The sequence below is a fragment of the Rattus norvegicus genome, chromosome 16 (genome assembly GCF_021556685.1).
Source record: "Rattus norvegicus strain SHRSP/BbbUtx chromosome 16, alternate assembly SHRSP_T2T, whole genome shotgun sequence".
NCBI classification, from domain to species: domain Eukaryota; kingdom Metazoa; phylum Chordata; class Mammalia; order Rodentia; family Muridae; genus Rattus; species Rattus norvegicus.
This window is the reverse complement of record NC_141549.1, coordinates 40168501-40186468: the sequence shown is the minus strand read 5'-3', so window position 1 is coordinate 40186468 and position 17968 is coordinate 40168501. Positions and strand designations below refer to the sequence as shown.

Below are 17968 nucleotides of genomic sequence, written 5' to 3'. Positions count from 1 at the left end.
CGTTTTATCACAGCCTGGGGTGCCTAATAATTTCCTGTTTTCCCTCTCATGTCCATGAGGACATGAAGTAGCTTCTTTCTCCTGCCTCTTCTCTGTAACCAACCACAGCTCTATCCAGAGCACTAATCAGAACACCAAGTGCCCTAGGGATTAAGTCCCTCCTCACTGAAAGCACAACAGTTCTCTGCATAAAGGCACTAGAGCACTTGGATTAGACACTCTGTCCAGAGAGACACTGCCAGGTTCTCCTTCTCTTCATCTGTGCCAAGTTTCAGGTTCTTAACACGAACTGGTGACCTGCACCAGATTTGCTTCAGAGCATCCACATAGGATAAAGGAAAGCAAAGTCAGTAAATCTCTGTTTCCACCTCTTTCCCCATCATGTGTGTCTGTCTCTCATTCTTTAGAGAATTGTAGATGTAAACCATCTTTCATTGAGCTTCATCAAATTGATTCTGATCTGGCCCTGCTGTGAGGACAATGTGGTCTTTAAACTGCAGTCTTACTATGCTGTTCAACCTTGGCAACTTTCCACCTGGGTCCACTGACTCTATTCCATTTCCCACACAGAAAGGGGGGGAGTCTATGCATGATGAAGTCCTTCTTCATATCTGATGAGAGCAGTTCTTTTCTGCCCTCGAGCTGGTCTGCCAGAGTCCTCAGAAAGCCACTCAACTTCCTTGTTACATCAGCTGGGGTTTCCACATTCATGAGCATCCACCTGGGCATTCCAGTCCTTAATGCCACATCTTCCTTTGCAATGTCAAATACAAGCCCCGAAATGGAATCCAAAAGGTAATCTCCCCAAAAATTTTCTGGTAGGTGCTAAGAGTCAGGTGAATAGAGTGGGCCAGGCCTGAAGGAGTTAGTGCCTGATGAATGGTCCCTCTGGGGAAGTACAACAAATCACCAGGCTTCAGCCGGAAGTCATGTATTGTGTGCCAATCCAGTCCTCAGGCTCCACACTGTACTCATGTGCCGGGGGCACAGTTGGGGAGTACAGGCGCCAACATTTCTTTCCCTCCAGCTGCAGGATAAAAACCGCAACATCGTCATAATGTGGAGGAAGGCCCTGAGATCCTGTGGGAGTCATGTACACATTTGAGCCTACTAAGGAGCCAAAGTAACATTCCAGCTTTTCCTGGATCCTCCAGAGCTCATCCTTAAATCTCTGTGGCTGATGAAACTGAATTGTTTCTCTTCTGATCAAAATCTTTTCTCAGCTGAAGAAACTGTGCTTTGCCATCCTTATTTCAAACCTTCTTCTTCCCACCGATGCACCGGCAGACATTAACATCTCTTCCATAGTATAGCCCTTGGTTGAAGAGACTCTTCAGATCTGAGGGTCTGAATAGAGACTGGTAATATGAAGCCAGCAAAGAGTCATCACTCTGAATGAGAAGGTGTTTTTGTTCCCAGAATTCCTTGAAAAATGTCTCTACTTTGATGGGTGATATTAAACTTTCAAAGAAACTACTGGGGCTGTCAAAGTTTAATACAGAAAGCATATTAGGTAGCTCTTTCTTCATTTGCTTGCAAGGAACAGGCTTTTCTTCATTCTCATTCCCTGTGGGCTTCACTTTCTTTGGCATTGTTCACAAGTAGGGAAGAAATGCAAACCAGGCACGGCCTGTTGCATGTCCTCTGCAAGTTGACTGGGCTACATCGTGGAAGGGCAGAACGGCATGGGCAAGTCAAGGGCGTGCTCAAGATCTAGATTTAAAATCAAATTTCATCATGATGATGGAGGACTTCAAGAAAGACATAAATACAGGAACACACAAGTAAACAAGCAGAAGCCATTAGAGGAAACTCAAAAATCCCTGAAAGAATTACAGGAAAACACAATCAAACAGGTGAAGGAAATGAAAATGGAAATAGAAACAATAAAGAAAGCACAAAGGGAAACAACTTGAATGTAGAAAACCAAAGGAAGAGACAAGGAGCCATAGATACAAGCATCACCAACAGAATACAAGAGATAGAAGAGAGAATATCAGGAGCAGAAGATTCCATAGAAATCATCAACAAAACTGTCAAAGAAAATGTAAAGCAGAAAAAGCTACTGGCCCAAAACAAACAGGAAATCCAGGACATAATGAGAAGATCACACCTAAGGATAATAAGTATAGAAGAGAGTGAAGACCCCCAACTCAAAGGAACAGTAAATTTCTTCAATAAAATCATAGAAGAAAACTTTCCTAACCTAAAGAAAGAGATGCCCATAAACATACAAGAAGCCTACTGAACTCCAAATAGCTTGGACCAGAAAAGAAACTCCTCCTGTCACATAATAGTCAAAACACCAAATGCAGAAAAAAAAACAAAGAGTATTAAAAGGAGTAAGGGGAAAAGGTCAAGTAACATATTAAGGCAGATCTATCAGAATCACACCAGACTTCTCACCAGAGACTATGAAAGCCAGAAGATCCTGGACAGATGTCATACAGACCCTAAGAGAACACAAATGCCAGCCCAGGTTACTGTATCCAGCAAAACTCTCAATTAACATAGATGGAAAAACCAAGATATTCCATGACAAAACCAAATTTAAACAATATCATTCTACAAATCCAGCCCTACAAAGTATAATTAATGGTAAAGCCCAACAAAAGGAGGCAAAGTACACACTAGAAAAAGCAAGAAACTAATCATTTTTGAGCAAAACAAAGAGAAGACAAGCAAACAAACAAATCTCACCTCCAAGTATGAAGATAACAGGAAGCAACAATCACTATATCTCTCAACATCAATGGACTCAATTCCCCAATAAAAAGACACAGATTAACAAACTGGATATGCAATAAGGACCCAACATTTTGCTGTCTACAGGAAACACACCTCAGAGACAAAGACAGTAACTACCTCAGAGTAAAAGGCTGGAAAACAACTTTCCAAGCAAATGGTCTGAAGAAGCAAGCTAGAGGAGTCATTATTTTTTTTTAATCTTTATTAACTTGAGTATTTCTTATTTACATTTTGATTGTAATTCCCCTTCCCGGTTTCCAGGCCAACATCCCCCTAACCCCTCCCTCTCCCCTTCTATGAGGACTTCCCCTCCATATCCTCCCCCCATGACCACCCTCCCACAACAATCACATTCACTAGGTGTTCAGTCTAGGCAGGACCAAGGCTTTCCCCTTCCACTGGTGCACTTACTAGGCTGTTCATTGCTACCTATGAGGTTGGAGCCCAGGGTCAGTCCGTGAATAGTCTTTGGGTAGTGGCTTAGTCCCTGGACGCTCTGGTTGGTTGGGATTGTTGTTCATATGGGGTCTCGAGCCCCTTCAAGCTCTTCCAGTCCTTTCTCTGATTCCTTCAACAGGGGTCCCATTCTCAGTTCATTGGTTTGCTGCTGGCATTCGCCTATATATTTGCTGTATTCTGTGTGTCTCTCAGGAGAGATCTACATCCGGTTCTGGAATGCCTGCACTTCTTTGCTTCATCCATCCTACCTAGCTTGGTGGCTGTATATGTATGGACAACATGTGGGGTTGGCTCTGAATGGGTGTACCTTCTGACTCTGTTCTAAACTTTGCCTCCCTATTCCCTTCCAAAGGTATTCCTGTTCCCATTTTAAAGAAGGAGTGAAGCATTCGCATTTTGGTCATCCTTCTTGAGTTTCATGTGTTCTGTGCATCCAGAGTAATTCAAGCATTTGGGCTAATAGCCACTTATGAATGACTGCATACCATGTGTGTTTTTCTGTGATTAAGTTGCCTCACTCAGGAAGATATTTTCCAGTTCTATCCATTTGCCTATGAATTTCATAAAGTCGTTGTTTTTGATAGCTGAGTAATATTCCATTGTGTAGATGTACCACATTTTCTGTATCCATTCCTCTGTTGAAGGGCATCTGGGTTCTTTCCAGCTTCTGGCTATTATAAATAAGGCTGCTATGAACATAGTGGACCACATATATTTGTTATATGTTGGGCATCTTTTGGGTATATGCCCAAGAGAGGTATAGCTGGGTCCTCAGGTAGTTCAAATCCAATTTTCAGATGCACCTCCAGTCTGACTTCCACAATGATTGTGCCAGTCTGAAATCCCACCAACAACCTCTTTCTCCACATCCTCGCCAGCATCTACTGTCACCTGAGTTTTTTATCTTATTCTGATTGGTGTGAAGTGGAATCTCAGTGTTGTTTTGATTTGCATTTCCCTTATGACTAAAGATATTGAACATTTCTTTAGGTATTTCTCAGCCATTCGGCATTCCTCAGCTGTGAATTCTTTGTTTAGCTCTGAACCCCATTTTTAATAGGGTTATTTTGTCTCCCTGCAGTCTAACTTCTTGAGTTCTTTGTATATTTTGAATATAAGACCTCTATTTGTTCTAGGATTGGTAAAGATTTTTTCCCAGTCTCTTGGTTGCCATTTTGTCGTAACAACAGTGTCCTTTGACTTACAGAAGCTTTGCAGTTTTTTGAGATCCTGTTTGTCAATTCCAATCCAATTCTTCATAGAGTTAGAAAAATTTGCAAATTCATCTGGAATAATAAAAAACCCATGATAGGTAAAACTGTCCTCAACAATAAAAGGACTTCCGCAGGAATCTCTACCCCTGAACTCAAGCAGTATTACAGAGTAATCATGATAAAAACTGTATGGTATTTGTACAGAGACAGGCAGATAGACCAGTGGAATAGAATTGAAGACCCAGATATAAACCCACACACTTATGGTCACTTCATTTTTGACAAAGGAGCCAAAACCATCCAATGGAAAAAAACATAGCATTTTCAGCAAATGGTGCTGTTTCAACTGGAGGTCAGCATGTAGAAGAATGCAGATCAATCTATTCTTATCACCCTGTACAAAGCTTAAGTCCAAGTGGATCAAGGACCTCCACATCAAACCAGATACAATCAAACTAATAGAAGAAAAAGTGGGGAAGAATCTCGAACACATGGGCACTGGAGAAAATTTTCTGAACAAAACACCAATGGCTTATGCGCTAAGATCAAGTATTGACAAATGGGATCTCATAAAACTGTAAAGCTTCTGTAAGGCAAAGGACACTGTTGTTAGGACAAAACGGCAACCAAGAGATTGGGAAAAGATCTTTTTCAATCCTACAACTAATAGAGGGTTTATATCTAAAATATACAAAGAAATCATGAAGTTAGATTGTAGGGAGACAAATAACCCTATTTAAAAATGGGGTTCAGAGCTAAACAAAGAATTTACTGCCGAGGAATGCCGAAAGGCTGAGAAGCACCTAAATAAATGTTCAATATCTTTAGTCATCAGGGAAATGCAAATCGAAGCAACACTGAGATTCCACTTCACACCAGTCAGAATGGCTAAGATAAAAAACTCAGGTGACAGTAGATGCTGGCAAGGATGTGGAGAAAGAGGTTGTTGGTGGGATTGCAGACTGGCACAATCATTCTGGAAGTCAGTCTGGAGGTTTATCTGAAAATTGGTCATTGAACTACCTGAGGACCCAGCTATACCTCTCTTGGGCATATACCCAAAAGATGCCCCAACATATAAAAAAGACATGTGGTCCACTATGTTCATAGCAGCCTTATTTATAATAGCCAGAAGCTGGAAAGAACCCAGATGCCCTTCAACAGAGGAATGGATACAGAAAATGTGGTACATCTACACAATGGAATATTACTCAGCTATCAAAAACAATGACTTTATGAAAGTGATAGGCAAATGGAGGGAACTGGAAAATATCATCCTGAGTGAGGTAACCCAAAGTTTAGAACAGAGACTGAAGGAACGCTCATTCAGAACCTGCCCCACATGTGGCCCATACATATATAGCCACCTAACTAGATAAGATGGATTAAGCAAAGAAGTGCAGGCTTCCCAGAACCGGATGTAGATCTCTCCTGAGAGACACAGCCAGAATATGGCATATACATAGGCGAATGCCAGCAGCAAACCAATGAACTGAGAATGGGACCCCTGTTGAGGGAATCAGAGAAAGGATTGATAGTGCTAAAGTGGCTTGAGACCCCATATGAACAACAATCCCAATCAACCAGAGCTTCCAGGGACTAAGCCACTACCCAAAGACTATACATGAATACATGGACTGACCCTGGGCTCCAATTGCATAGGTAGCAATGAATAGTCTACTAAGAGCACCAGTGGAAGGGGAATTCCTTGGTCCTGCCAAGGCTGGACACCCAGTGAACGGGATTCTTGTGTGGGGTTGGCAATGGGGGAAGAATTCAGAGGGGAACACCCATATTGAATGCGAGGGGGAGGGGTTAGGGTGATGTTAGCATGGAAACTGGGCAAGGGAATAACATTTGAAATGTAAATAAGAAATACCCAAGTTAATAAAGATGAAAATAAAAAAGTGTTAAGCTTCTTCTATAATAACATTGTATAAGGTATAAGATCTCTGAAAAAACATGCATTCATAATTTTATAACATATATAAGTTTTAATAAATTCACATTTTAAATTATATATAATATAATTCCTAGAATATTCCTGGATAAGTAACCCAATGTAACTCTCAACTAAGGATTTTTAAAATACATTTAGATTTTAAATTCATTTAATTTAGTACTGTGGTTATGTATTATGGTATTTATACAGCTAACAAAACTCAAATTTACAAAACATTATATATCAGATATATGTCACAAAATAATAACATCTGATTCTTCATATGCTAGTTTTCTAAATGTACTTAAAATAATTCGTTTTGGTCAAACCAAAGTTCATATTTTTTATTACTTTAAGTTCTCAAAAAGAACCTATAAGTCTTATTTCCTCCTCAGAAGTTATTTTTTAAATAATTATCAAAATTTATGTATCAAATACTAAGTTTGGTAATTTAAAAGTCATGTTCTATCTTAATAATGCTATTTTATATAAACGGGTAATCAACTTTTAGTAAAATCTTTATTTCAGATGTTTATTTTTATTGAAAATTTTTTCCTTTTGAAGCTTAGATACCCCTGATAATGTCCTAAAGCCATTTTAGTGGCCTATAAAACATAGTTAATAGTCTCAAGTATGATAGTTTTAATAGATATTAAGAAGCATATTGAGGTTGGGGATTTAGCTCAGTGGTAGAGCGCTTGCCTAGCAAGCACAAGGCCCTGGGTTTGGTCCCCAGCTCTGAAAAAAAAAAGAAGAGAGTTGGGAGGGGGCACTAGAAAGTCCCAGATGCCACCTGAACCTACCTCCAATAGATATGCATGGCCCCCAGTTGAGGGATGGGCCATCCACCCATCTCAAAATGTTTAACTCAGAATTGTTCCTGTCTTGAGGAAACACAGGTTCAAAAACTGGAGCAGAGACTGAAGGAAAGACCATGTAGAGACTGCCTCACCTGGGGATCCATCCCATCTGAAGACACCAAACCCCCATATAATTGCTGATGCCAAGAAGTGCTTCCAAACAGGAACCTGGGGACCCCAATGGAAGAGTTAGGGGAAAGACTGAAGGAGCTGAAAGGGAAGAACAGAGGAACTAACAGAACCCCCGAGAGCTCCCAAGGACTAAACCACCAATCAAATTGTATATACATGGAGGAGTCCATGTCTCCAACTACATGTGTAGTAGAGGTTTGCCTTTCTGGCATCAAAGGAAGGGGAGGCCCTTGGTCCTGTGGAGGTTTATTGTCCCAGTGTAGGAAGATCCTAGAGGGGTGAGGTAGGAGTATGTGGGTGGTGAGAGAGCACCCGCTTAGAGGCAAAGTGGAGGAGGGATGGGCTGGGGGTGTTGTTGAGGGGAGACGAGGAAGGGGGACAACACTTGAAATGTAAATAAATAAAATAACCAATTAATAAAAAAGAAAGAAGCATATTTAATTTTATGAAATAAAGGAGTATGAACTTATGAGAAGTATGAAGAGATATTCAAGTCCAAATTATATTTATTACAGAATAAAACAAATTACGACCATTTGTTTCTAAGTTGCAAATCCTATTGCTGTCTGTTTTTAAGCCTTTATTTCAATAGCAAGGGTTTGAAGTTTAAAGTGACCAATGGTTTTTTTTTTTCAGACTTGAGAATAAGAGTCCACATTTTGTTGGTTAACAATTTAATTCTTGTTGTTTGTTGGTTGGTTTTCATTTTGGGTATTGTTTATTTTGCTTTCTATGTTTGGGACCTTTTGTTATATTGGGCTTAGGGGTTTTGGGTTGTTTTCTGAGAGCAAACTTAATGTTGGGTGGGTAGGGATAGGGAGGAACTTGGGCAAGGGAAAGACAATAATCAAAATACATTTAAATTTAAAATTGTTTTAGATAATAAAAAATGCAGAAACATTTACTATAATCCTAATAAAGATCTGTAACCAGTTTTTGTTTGTGTGTTTGTTTGTTTGTTTGTTTGTTTGTTTGGTTGGTTGGTTGGTTGGTTGGTTGGTTTTGAAGAGTTAACTGTTGGGTTCTGGGTGAAAGTCAAGAAAACTCACTTCAGATACAGAAGCTTTAAAATGAAAGCTTTATTTTCTGAGTGCTCAGGGAGGCACCCAGAGTAGGATTTGAACCATGTCCCCAAAGGCAGATTGTACAGCACTTTTAAAGGATGAGAACACAAATCGAGAGGGGAGCTGAGGGCAAGGGTGCTGCAGTGTTATCCAATTGTATTTTGTCATTATGGGTAAAGCAAGGGAGAACCTGTTGGAGACTGAGCTGTATCCAGGGCATCTGTTTCAAAGTCCCTAATTCATTCTCCTAGACATTAAATCTGGAGCTCAGAGTGATAAAAGAACAAAGAAACAGGTCTGCTGCATGTAGTTCATTATACACAACAGGAAAATTTGTTATATATTTTTACAACTTATACACCTTGATTTAGATAACAGCAATTTCTATAATCTTTTTGGTTAACAGACAATTAAGAAAACAGAAGTAGGTTAGGAGTTCATTCCTAGGCCTGGGAACATGAACTTCTGTGACCCTGCCAGCAAGATGGAGAAGTTGTCCCTGAGATGTCTGGACTCATACAGCTGTTTACAACGAAACTTTTAAGCTATAGGAAGTCCCCATCTCCCCCAGGGCCTGGAACCTCGAATTCAGATTTCCCCTATGATTAAATGAAGTCTGAAAATGAAATACTTAGAATAAATTTCTTTTGCTTGTTTCTGACATTAATGTCTCAATATCCACTTTTCTGTTAAACTAAAAGCCTTTGAAAAGTCAGTTTTTCAGCCAGTTTTTGTTTCAGCTAAAGGCAAAAAAAGGAGAAATCAGCTTCTGAAAGTTCAAAAATTGTCCTTTAAAAGCATTGACAAATGGAACTTCATAAAATTGCAAGACTTCTGTAAGGCAAAAGACACCGCCATTAGGACGAAACGGCAACCAACAGACTGGGAAAAGATCTTTACCAATCCTACATCTGATAGAGGGCTTATATCCAAAATATACAAAGAACTCAATAAGTTAGACTCCAGAGAGCCAAATAACCCTATTAAAAAATGAGGTACAGAGCTAAACAAAACATTCTCAGCTGAGGATTATCGAATGGCCAAAAAACACCTAAAGAAATGTTCAACATCCTTAGTCATTAGGGAAAGGCAAATCAAAACAACACTGAGAATCCACCTCACATCAGTCAGAATGGCTAAGATAAAAAAGTCAGGTGACAGCAGATGTTGGCGAGGATGTGGAGAAAGAGGAACACTCCTCCATTGTTGGTGGGATTGCGAACTGGTACAACCACTCTGGAAATCAGTCTGGAGGTTCCTCAGAAAATTGGACATTGAACTACCTGAGGACCCAGCTATACCTCTCTTGGGCATATACCCAAAAGATGTCCCAACATACAACAAAGACACATGCTCCACTATGTTCATAGTAGCCTTATTTATAATAGCCAGAAGCTGGAAAAACCCAAATGTCCTTCAACAGAGGAATGGATTTAAAAAATGTGGTACATCTACACAATGGAATATTACTCAGCTATCAAAAACAATGACTTTGTGAAATTCATAGGCAAATGGAATGAACCAGAAAATATCATCCTGAGTGAGATAACTCAATAACAGAAAAACACTTATTGATAAATGGATATTAGCCAAAAAGCTCAAATTAACCAAGATGCAATCCACAGACCACAGGAAGCTCAAGAAGGATGACCAAAATGTGGATGTTCCCACTCCTTCTTAAAAGGGTGGGGGGATATCGATAGGGGGGATTTGGAAGCAAAGTTTAGAGCAGCAACTCAAGGAAGGTCTGCTCACACATTCAGTGTGGCCGTATATATACACATGTGGCCCATATATATATATACAGCCACCAAAATTAGATAAGATTGATGAAGCTAAAAAATACATGCTGAAAGGGATTGGATATAGATCTCTCCAGAGAGACACATCCAAAGCATGTCCAATACAGAGGTCAATGCTAGCATCAAACCACCAACCTGAGAACAGGACCCCCTTGGGGGGAATTAGAGGAAGTATTGAAAGAGTTGAAGGAGCTTGCAACCCCATAAAAACAACAATGCCAACCAACCAGAGCTTCCAGGGACTAAACCACTACAGAAAAACTATACATGGACTGACCCAGTGCTCCAACTGCATATGTAGCAGAGAATAGCCTTGTTGCGGCACCAGTGGAAGGAGAAACCCTTGGTCCTGCCAAGGTTGAACCCCCAGTGCAGGGGAATATGGGGGGCAGTAAAGGGGATGTATAGGGGGAATACTCGTATGGGGAAGGGGGAGGGGAGGGAATGAGGGCTTATGAACAGGAAACCGGAAAGGGGAATAACACTTGAAATGTAAGTAAAGAAATATACCTAATAAAAAAATTAAAAAAGAAAGAATGCTCCCATTAAAAATAGCCTACTCTCATGCACACACATTTAAGTTTTGACAATTTCCCACCTAAGTATGGTGTTTACATCATTTCTATCTCTCCCTCTCTCCCAATCCAATGCCTCCCATCCTACCCTCACTCACACTTAAATTCTTGCCTTCTTTAATCATGATTCTAGTTTTCTTCTGTTGCTGTGATAAAATATTCATCAAAACCAACTCACAAGCTACAGTCTACCATAAAGAAAACTGAGCTTGAAGTTATGGGTGCTGCCCTGTGCCTTGCTTCTCCTAGGTTGCTTAGCCAGGTTGCTTTCTTTGGCTTTTTTTTTCCGGAGCTGAGGACCGAACCCAGGGCCTTGAGCTTGCTAAGCAAGCGCTCTACCACTGAGCTAAATCCCCAACCCCCAGGTTGCTTTCTTATATAGCCCAAACCCACCTCCCCAGGGATGTACCATCCACAGTGGCTCACCATTCCCAAATTAATCAGCAATCAAGAAAATGCCCACAGATATTCCCACAGTCCCATCTCACAGGGAGAATTCTTCAGCTGAGTTTCTTCCCTCCTAGGTGCATCTAGGTTTATGTCAAGATGACAAAATGGTGACAGCTACTTAGTCCATTTACTATTGCTTCTATATATATTTAAGACTGATTACTTGGGATGGGATCACCTCTCAGGGTCTGGTCCCTGAGGGAACACTTAATTTACTACCTTCAGCAACATTAGAGCCTGTAGCTCTTCCTATGCACAGGGTTGGCCCCTGTGAAATTCCCTCTTTTCATGTTGGCATGCCAACTGATGTTGTCATGGTTCAGGTCAAGTTTAGGCAACCATATTTTTGACATTTTGTTGATACAGCTTTCCTGTTGTGTCTCCAAGATGCTGTCCCATTTTAACAATTAGGGTTGGCCACCACAAACTCAGGTGATTTCTCCACATTGGTAACTTGTGGCCCTCTAAAATAGTCTTCATCTACGGCAAAATGTAGCATCTTTAATGAGAGGTGAGAGCTACACTTATTTATAGGTATCAAGACAAGTATTTATAATGATGTAAGAACTTATACTGATTAAGAATGTGACAGTAATAAGTTCTCAGGGTTCTAAGACTTCTCTAGCTATACATGTTTGTCTAAATTTACAATAACAGGAATTAATTTCCTTCCACTGAGTGAGCTTCAAGTCTAATTAGAAAGCGATTGGTTAACCCCAAGACAAGAAGGCTAAATTTTAAATTGAGTTTGCAAAAAATAATAACTTTAGCATTTGATATATATTTTTAGAATTCAAAATAAAGTTGGTTATTTTCAGTCATTTTGGGGGCATATTGTCTTGCCCTGTAGTATCTCAATATGTATTGGGTTAAAGGCACATCTTATCAAAGTACAAGCTACTGATAAGGAAATATTTCAGGTAAGTTCTACTTGGCAGATATTTCTGCCCATGGTCACCAATGGACCACCATGAGGACCAGTTTAACCAAAGCTTTCCTTGAGGCCCTGGTATAAGGAGCAGAAACATAGCCTCTTCTCAAAACCAGGAATATGATCATATGAGTCAGTAATGACCTGGAGCCAGGGCCTAAGAGATGCTGTAGATTCATCCCTTAAGATTCTGCCCTAAGGGACTGTGGTCATCAGTCCCAAGGTGACTGTATGCTGTTTTGTTTTTGAGATGCCTGTATTCTGTTTGTGCCACATTGTTTGATTAGCTCCTTGCTAATTTCATCCCATTGTATAATATTCCTTTGCAGACATTTCCCTGTTTTTCACTTCAAGAAAATGGTATACAAGGTGCTGCATTTACTTTTTTTTAATATTTATTTACTTTATGTATGTGAGTACACTGTAGCTGTCTTCAGACACACCAGAAGAAGGTATCATATTCCCATTACAGATGGTTGTGAGCTACCATATGGTTATTGGGAATTGAACTCAGGACCTCTGGAAGAGCAGCCAGGGCCCTTAACCACAGAGCCATCGCTCCACCCCAGAGTGCTGTATTTCTTAATAAACTTGTTTGCATGATTCATCGGCACATGGATACCAAACGTTCTTATCTTTTCTCTATCTTGAATTTCTTTATCTTACCATTTCGTGTCCACCTCCAACTGAGAACTCTGTCACTGAAGAATGAACAACTGCTGGTCCAGGTCAAATAGCCCTTCTAATGTGTCTTAGCCCCAACAGCAAGTGGTGAATAGTTCTAATTAGTGGAGGGTTATCAGTACTTATGAATGGGGTATGTTCCTCTGACATCATTATGAGACCTCTGTATACACCTCCTGGGTTTAAAAAAAAACCCTCAGTACTAAAGTTTACTACCGTAGTCATCTACAGCCACACGGAGTAGGCAACATTTATCTCTTTAGCTCAGAATCTAGTAAAATTTTATGTTGATGAATCTCTAATGGGACTGTTATCATAGACACAAACTAATATAAAAAAATGGCACACATACCAAAAGTGGGCTTATATTTATAGGGCACTTGTAAGACTCGAAAAACCCCCCAAGCCCTAAGTTCGGGATTTCCCACTCACAGAGACACAGAGACAGAGATCAAGGCAATAAGCAAGAGATTTATTGATCTAGTGTGCACTGGGGTTGTTCTGCAATTGGGGCAGAGGCGACCCCAAAGAACAAAGACACACACTTTTTATACTTTTGTAGGGTATAGGCTTTAGGTTACAGCATGAATTGGTTATTTTTCATTGGCGAGGCTTATTACCCTTTGAATTCATTGGTGGCCACCTATTGTCCTTTGAATTCATTGGAGGCTCTTGGTGGGGAGGCATCTCTGGTACACAGAAGGGGGGATGGAGAGTTCCATCCTTACTGTAGTTGGGACATTTCCTGAATAGGGTGTTTACTCAGCAAATTCTTGTGAAACTCTCTGACCTCAAGCTTATCGGGAAGTCCCAGTCACCTGATGTTTTCTGAGATAGTTTTGTCCTCTTAGTTCCCACATTCCACACACTCTCATATCATGAAACAACTAATCACCTAAAATTCTCCCTAGGGCCAACCAACCTAATACACACTATTCTCCATTCCTATAAAAACTTAACAACTTCCGATGAGAATTCTGGGAAAGAAGCTATGTCAGCAGAGAATGATTGAGACTAGAACTGCAATCATGTGGAGAGGTTGAATGTCACAGTTCCAGAAGGTACTAGCCTTATCTTGGGCTAGTTTCCACTTCCTTGCCTACCTCTGAATGTAAACTAGTATCTTATAAATGGATTTATAAATAAATAAATAATAAAATAAACTTTATAATCTATTAACTTAGCATATTTTCTATCAACCCAAAACTTTACAATGTCACCAAATAGCATCTGAGGCTTACAGAAAATCTCCCATCTCACTGTATATGCCTCACATGATGACATTGCATTGAAACTAGCCATGATTTATGACTTTCCTTATTTTGTAAAATTGTGAAGCCTCATTAAACTGCTTTCATGTTGGAACATGGAATCTAGAGTAACCTAAATCTACCTTGCTGGGCCATGGATACTCAAATATAATTCTAGAATAAGCTGTCTCTTATTCCCTGAAAGGTGAGAGTTCTAGGGTGTTTGTTTGTTTGTTGGTTGGTTGGTCAGTACCATAGAAAATGCTCCAAAATTTAACTTGATTCAAATGTGAACAGACAAGTTCCTAACAACTTTAGCCCTGATTCTTTACTACACAAGAGTAGTAGCCCAACAGTTAATCATTCTTCAGACAGTAGAAATAGTTCATGCCATATCAACTGTTACTATAATGTAACACGAAGAAGTCCAATGGCAGCCACACTTCAATTATAAATGTATAGATGAAAAGTCTAAACCTCGGAATGTCAAGTCAAGCTGTATAGAGAAACTGTCAGAGTGAATAATTCTGCCAAAGAAGCTTGAACATTCCTGAAACATAGCCAGAAACCATTCAGCAAATGTCTCAACCAAGCCTTCTAAAATAACAAGTATTTTAAAGCACTTGGTTTCTCTCAAGACTTCTTTATAAATTGGCACAAAGACTACTGCAATAAAGAGTCCAGACATTGAGACCCTACCTACAACTTTCCAGATCGTAAGCCTGAATAGCTAGTATGCTCTTCATAAACAAGGCCAGGTTAAAATTTAAATTCATTCTCCTTTATGTGCATTTACAGACACCCAACACAGCAGGGTAGTGTAAACAGGGGATAAAGTTGCCAGCAGTTGGTGCTATCAGTTGACACTGGATCGAAAGAACACTCCCAAGGGAGTAAAGTGGACTACAGGAACAGTAGCAACAAGTTTACCACCTCCACAGCCAGATGCCACACAGTATTGGGGTTTTTATGTTAGTGCTAGGTTGGGGATCCATTTGAAAAGTGTGCTTCTCTGAATTTGTTCTCTGTGATTTGTAGTTCTACATACTTAAACGTCTTGGCTGTGGGATTCCAGACTGACACTGATATAGATTGTTGAGGATGAAGCTTTTATTAGAATAATCATTAGCACTGTGGACAGACAGACAACATGGCAGGGAATCGGAGAAGAATCAGACCCACAGGAGGGGAATGGAAGGCAGAGGGAAGATTTCACAGAATACGCCTGTACCTGGGCTGTCTGAATCAAACAAGTGATGGAGAAGAGGTGGGTGGGAATTAAGTTCAAGTATTCCAGAAAGGCTTTGCACCTGTGCCAGTGGCACAAGTCTGTTTCTGTCAACCCCAGCAGGGTTTCCAGCCTTCCTTCTTGCCAACTTCTTTTTCTCATATGCTAATTCTCTAAGGCTTTCCTTTTTGCCCAGCACTGTGCCTTGCTAAGAATTCCCCTACATTCCAACCATAGGGGCTTTCTTAGCAAACCATTGTGCTGCTGGTGGCCTATGTCAAAAGTACTCCTGGCAGCTTAAGGACATAAACCTACTGCCTCAGTTTCCCTGTATTCCAAAGAAATTAGAAATCAGAAGTTGGTAAGGAAAATTGGGTTCATTTTTGGCAAGAACTGAGGAGAGCAATTCCTTAGATTCCCTCTCCCTCTCCTGGGGCAGAGTGACAGTTTTATAGGAATGATGAAACAAACGCCAGGAAGTATTCATATGCTGATCTGTGCGATGAGACTATGTGCAACTTTTCCTGGGGAGACAGGAAAAGTTTTGGTATCAGTGATTCAGCCTATTCTCTACCCAACCACTGATTCCTGGATGCATTATAATTCTTTAAGGTCTATGGTCCACTTTGGCTAAGTCTTTGACTAACTGGCAAGATTACTTTCAGAGTGAATAGTCCCATTCTAACTGTCCTGTTCCTAGCACTAAAATTCCTGCCAGGTATGATGGTAAATGATTATTAGCTCAGCTACCAGAAAGTCAAGGAAGTAGGAATACAAATTTGGAACTATCTGTCTCAAAACTAAAATAAGAAAGAGCATAATAACTGGTCAAGTAGCTCAGCACATAAAGGTGCTAAATGCCAAGCTTCACTATTTGGGAGAGAACGAGAGAGAGAGAGAGAGAGAGAGAGAGAGAGAGAGAGAGAGAGAGAGAGAGAGAGAGAGAGCCAACTTTCACAAGTTGTCCTCTGACCTATGCATAAGCTTTGTGGCTTGCATGTGTGTATTCAAATGCATAAACACACAGCACACATGTACGCACACACTAAATAAAATGTAATTTCATTTAAAGAAAAATTTGGGGTAAGCATACCTACCTCAGTAGTAGAGCTTTTGCTTAGCAGATGCAGGATTCTATGTGAAATGCTTAGTATCACATGTTGTGTTTTATAAAAAGCGAGGACTAGTACACCTCAAAATCACAGGAGTCCCAGGGTCAGATCATGATGCTTGATTACAAAGACAATACATATGGCCAGGGGCAAACAAGTGTCTTCTGTAATATATCTGTAGCAAATATTGTTTAGGAATTATATGAGGTCACATGTGCATTTGCCCTCTTGTATCTGTAAAATGCTATTTCTTTAAAATACTCCACCACCTCTGACTCTTTTGATCTTTCTGCCTCTTTAGATCCATTAACCTTGAGGAGAGGTGTAAGGGTGCCTGATGCACCAAAGAATGATACCCTGGACTCCAGTAGTATGTAAACACAAAGAGTATTTTATTCTGCAAAGTCTAGAATGCTGGGGTCTACCATTACCAAAATAGCAAGACAGTCAAGTGAATTTGCAGGTCTGATTTAAAGCACATTAAGGAATTCCAGGGTAGGTGATCACTATGTTAATCTGTTGGATCCATCTCTACTGACATTGCATTACCCCAGGGTGTGGGAACTGGAAACTTGATGAGGAAATCTGGAAACTGCTGCTGACCCATTGTCCTTGCCTGGACAATGGTGATGGGACAGCTTCTGAGGCCTGGACTTGCTTGGAATTGCCCAATTCTTGGAAACAGATTTAGGCCTAGTCTTTTTTTTTTCCATTTTTTTTTTATTAACTTGAGTATTTCTTATATACATTTCGAGTGTTATTCCCTTTCCCAGTTTCCGGGCAAACATCCCCCTACCCCCTCCCCTTCTTTATGGGTGTTCCCCTCCCAACCCTCCCCCCATTGCCGCCCTCCCCCGAACAGTCTAGTTCACTGGGGCTTCAGTCTTAGCAGGACCCAGGGCTTCCCCTTCCACTGGTGCTCTTACTAGGATATTCATTGCTACCTATGAGGTCAGAGTCCAGGGTCAGTCCATGTATAGTCTTTAGGTAGTGGCTTAGTCCCTGGAAGCTCTGGTTGCTTGACATTGTTGTACATATGGGGTCTCGAGCCCCTTCAAGCTCTTCCAGTTCTTTCTCTGATTCCTTCAACGGGGGTCCTATTCTCAGTTCAGTGGTTTGCTGCTGGTATTCGCCTCTGTATTTGCTGTATTCTGGCTGTGTCTCTCAGGAGAGATCTACATCCGGCTCCTGTCGGTCTGCACTTCTTTGCTTCATCCATCTTGTCTAATTGGGTGGCTGTATATGTATGGGCCACATGTGGGGCAGGCTCTGAATGGGTGTTCCTTCAGTCTCTGTTTTAATCTTTGTGTCTCTCTTCCCTGCCAAGGGTATTCTTGTTCCCCTTTTAAAGAAGGAGTGAAGCATTCACATTTTGATCATCCGTCTTGAGTTTCATTTTTTCTAGGCATCTAGGGTAATTCAAGCATTTGGGCTAATAGCCACTTATCAATGAGTGCATACCATGTATGTCTTTCTGTGATTGGGTTAGCTCACTCAGGATGATATTTTCCAGTTCC

At 40.5% G+C, this 17968-nt stretch overlaps 1 protein-coding gene, 1 long non-coding RNA gene and 1 pseudogene across 2 annotated transcripts in view; 1 reads left to right on the top strand and 2 right to left on the bottom strand.

Annotated features, from left to right (window-relative positions):
• Positions 1–8288, top strand: part of LOC148000536 (uncharacterized) — a 42642-nt gene extending 34354 nt beyond the window's left edge. The window contains exon 4 of the long non-coding RNA XR_015639856.1: positions 7254–8288. This is a non-coding gene — a long non-coding RNA (uncharacterized LOC148000536). The remainder of the gene's footprint in view (positions 1–7253) is intronic.
• Erich1 (glutamate-rich 1) overlaps positions 1–17968 on the bottom strand; it is a gene marked incomplete at its 5' end in the record, with an annotated part of 52793804 nt that overhangs the window by 43477895 nt on the left and 9297941 nt on the right.
• On the bottom strand, positions 198–2307 carry Riox2-ps4 (ribosomal oxygenase 2, pseudogene 4; annotated as a pseudogene). Its single transcript, XR_015639855.1, has one exon. The product of XR_015639855.1 is annotated as a ribosomal oxygenase 2, pseudogene 4 (transcript).